The following is a 4,057-nucleotide window of genomic DNA, read 5'->3' as shown; positions in this document are numbered from 1 at the left end:
CTCAGGGTTTATAATTTTTACCGCCCCCTATTCCAATAGAAGTTGGCTTATATTAAAGTTTATATACTCATTTTTATACCACCAAAATGGTATTTGTCATAATGAAAACAAATAATTGTTTACATTATCCTATGCACTGCCACTTTACACATTACTTTTTAAAAAAAATTTTATTTATGCTTTTTTTTTTTTTTTTTTTAAGAGAGAAAGAGGAAAGGGATGGGGGAGAGAGAGACACAGAGATTTTGTTGTTCCACCCATTCTTGCATTCATTGGTTGATTCTTGTACGTGCCCTGACTGGGGATAAACCCAAAACCTTGGCATATCCGAATGGCACTCTAACCAACTGAGCTACCCAGCCAGGGATACCCATTAGTTTTTAAAATGCTGAAAGTCTTTTAAATCCAAAAAGGAATGAGCTTATATCATTTGAGCTGAAAAGAACCATAGCAATCATTCATTCATTCCTTTCATTTCACAAATCAGTAAATCGAAGTATTCAGAAGTTGAATGACTCTACTAAGATGGAATGGCTAGTTAATATAAACTCAGAAGAGCTCATCTGCTTGCCCAAGAAGCTGTTTTGCCAGGTGTGAACAATGAACATACTGTGTGTACAGATTCTACCTTATCTTGGCCTTAAACTGACAAGAATAAATCCCAGTGGTTTTTATGAGTTCCCTCTCCAAAAAGGAATAGAGGAATGGGATTCACATATAATCTGTATAATGCTATGTCTTACATGTTGGGGGAGAGGGAGGAAGGTGTTTGTTGGTGCAGGTGAATTTAATCACCTGGAAGGTCAGTCCATCATACTCACCAGGAGGGCTTTTAAAACAGATTGTTGAATCCTACCACCAGCGTTCCTGATCACTTTCTGACTCAAGAGTAGGGCCTGTACATTTGTAGTTCCAATAAATTCCCAGGTGATGCTACTGCTACTAATCAGTTGGGGGAACCACATTTTGAGAAATACTGGTCTATCTTCCCCAGTTCCTAGGGATGGCCAGTCTGCTTTAATCCTGGTTCTTCTTTTCACTCCAGTGTCCAATACTCCTGGGTACTGGACTTGCTTTCAGAGTTGCTCTCCCAGGTGAAGTCAAGCCTTGATTTACTATTCTGGCAATCGTATCAGACTGAAAACTATTATTTGCAGAAGTCCGTGACAATATATCCCACATTTCTCCTCTCAAACTGGGTCCCTAGATACCTAAGCCTGCTCGAGAAAAATAAATCGTTCCATGTTCTGGAGTTGAATTAGTTTGCTGGGCCATCTAAAGTGGACGCCATCCCTGTCTATTGCTATTAGCTACAGCCCCCTTTTCTGGTCCCATTAGGTTGTGTGCAGGTTTCTGCATATTGTATTTTCTATCCAGATGCTCTCAGAATTATTACATGCTTAGTACTATGTGGAAGCGTTTGGACGTGGCTATATGTTTTCTTGACTTCAGAGCATATCTAACTATATTTGTACCTTATAAAAATATATATTTTGTTCCTTAAATCAGAAATGATCACTTGACATACAAATATACACTCAATATTGTATAGATTCAATATTAAAAATAAGAAGATATAAAAATGAATAAGACCTGATTCCAGCTGTCAAAGAACCTTCAGGCTAATGGGGGAAACAAACATTTAAAAAGTAATTTTAAGTTCCAACTGGTAAATCTATATATCACTGGCTTTGACAACATATTAAAATGACATACTACAATTTTACTAGATCAGCCAAACAGCTCTTCATAGATAAATGACATAACAGTGTATGAAATTATAGTGTTATCGGTGGGGTGCCCTCCATGTCCCCTCCTGTTGCTGGTGGGAGTGGGCTTCTTGCAATGTCATGAGAAAAGGGATTTGCTGAGAATGAGTGGTATTAATTTGCATGGAACTAAACCCCTGAGTTCCCAAGGCCTCTGCTCCCTCCATCACACCATGGAAGAAGTACAGTGCGCTGTGTCTTCAGCAGAGCCACAGCCCCTTTTCCTGATTAAAGCCATTGCTCAGAGTTTCTGTTCTATATTTGCACAGTCCAGTCCAGAATCAGACTTGCTTAGCTTGTTTCTAGCTGCAGTCCATTGTGTGTGGCGTCTTCACTGCCATGGATCATGTAGCCTCTAGCACCACATGGTTATGGAGGAAATACAGGCAAGTGCAAGGAAGCAGGAGCAAAGCCAGAGGAACACTCAGAGAGAATTCTTTGTCCGAGGATTTTAATCTAAGATTTCTTCGTGTACTTGCAGTGGCTCCATCCCCGTTAGCCAATCCATGGTTTCCCAGGCTAGACTGACAGGCAAGTATTTTTCCTCAACTTTACTGTGCACGTGCCCACCCTCCCCTTTGTCCAGTCCCTTCCCGCAGTGATTTGCAGGGAATGGATTCACGGTTCCCTGGGGAGGGTAAAGTTGCAGCTTCCCAGATGGCCACCCTTATAATGCCTGGCCTTCCCTTTGCTCCTTCCCAATTAATATTAGTAACTAGCTAATGACAGTAGTAACAATAGTCCCAACCCATTTAACCATTAACTTTCCAAAGACAACCTAGTTGATTACAGGAAACAAAACACTGCTAGTTCTTACTAAATTCAAAAAAGTGAATAAAAAGACTGCTTTCTTCCCAGAGACAAAGTTCTACAATTCTTTCATATATGTAATATGCATGTAATGCAGTACACAAAACACTATCACCTTGATAAAACTAAAAAGCAAATTTATTTATGTTTAATATATTACTGTTTTGCGTTTAAGAAAGACATCCCAGACATTTGATAGGAAGCAAAGTTTGCCACCCCCACATTTTGAGATATTATTTTAAGTTGGTTATTTTTAAGAAATAAAAGACTCAGAAGACTCAGGTGCAACTTTCTTCGGCCATCCTGAATCCGGGTTCAGCTGACATCAGCTGCCTCCACCATGCCGCCGAAGTTCGACCCCAATGAAATCAAAGTCATATACCTGAGGTGCACTGGTGGGGAAGTGGGTGCCATGTCTGCCCTGGCCCCCAAGATCGGCCCCCTGGATCTATCTCCAAAAGAGGTTGGTGATGACATCGTTAAAGCAACCGGTGATTGAAAGGGTCTGAGGATTACAGTGAAACTGACCATTCAGAATAGACAGGCCCAGATGGAGGTAGTGTCTTCTGCCTCAGCCTGCTCATCAAAGCCCTCAAAGAACTGCCAAGAGACAGAAAAAAGCAAAAAAAATTAAGCACAGTGGAAATATCACTTTTGATGTGATTGTCAGCACTGCCCGACAGATGCGATACCGATCTTCAGCTAGAGAACTCTCTGGAACCATTAAAGAGATCCTGGGAACTGCCCAGTCTGTGGGCTACAATGTTGATGGCCGCCACCCTCATGACATACATCATAGATGATATCAACAGTGGTGCAATGGAATGTCCGGCTAGTTAAGAACTACAAAGGAAAATGTTTCAATTAAAGATTATTTGACAACAATAATAAATAAATAAATAACTCAGAAGAAACAATGACCCCACCTAAAAGAATTCATATAGAAAGACCTGCTTAAAGGAAGGGAGTTAAGCACCTTATCATCGTAATATAAACTAAATGTTACAGACAGGAAGAAACCAAACAAAATCTGCTAGACTTCCATGTCCCAGTGTTTTTGGGTGGCCAAGCAAGAATTTGTTTACCAAATATTTGTTCCTTCGTCTATCTGTTAATTGACAGCTTTCCCTCTATAGTCCCAGACCCTGCCTCCCTCTCCATAGTTCAGAATGGCACATAAGCCTTAACTACCAAATGCGTCCTAAGGTCTCATATTCTTATATAAGAACCTCTGTAATGTACAAGCATAATAAATTTGGTCATTTTCTCCTGTAAATCTGTTTCATGTTAATTTTATTATTACTCCAGTCTGAAGAACTTAGAAGGGTAGAATGAAAATTAATTTTCTGCCCACACATTCAATTCCTTGAAGTTCTTACTATTTGTTGCCATCCTCTCCCCAAACTTAATGAGTGCCTATGAATAGCCTTCCTATGTTCAGAGAATTTCTGATCTTGTGAATCTGTAGATCCCTAAAG

The 4,057-nt window shown here is 40.0% G+C and overlaps 1 pseudogene across 1 annotated transcript; it reads left to right on the top strand.

The window, feature by feature from the left end:
* Positions 1 to 207: 207 nt before the first annotated feature.
* Positions 208 to 3,550, top strand: LOC308245697 (large ribosomal subunit protein uL11-like; annotated as a pseudogene). Its single transcript has one exon. The product of its transcript is annotated as a large ribosomal subunit protein uL11-like (transcript).
* The last annotated feature ends 507 nt before the right edge of the window (positions 3,551 to 4,057 follow it).

The sequence above is a fragment of the Plecotus auritus genome (assembly GCF_963455305.1).
Source record: "Plecotus auritus genome assembly, chromosome: 4".
NCBI classification, from domain to species: Eukaryota; Metazoa; Chordata; class Mammalia; order Chiroptera; family Vespertilionidae; genus Plecotus; species Plecotus auritus.
Note: the sequence above shows the minus strand (reverse complement) of the source record. Positions and strands in the feature narration are given on the sequence as shown.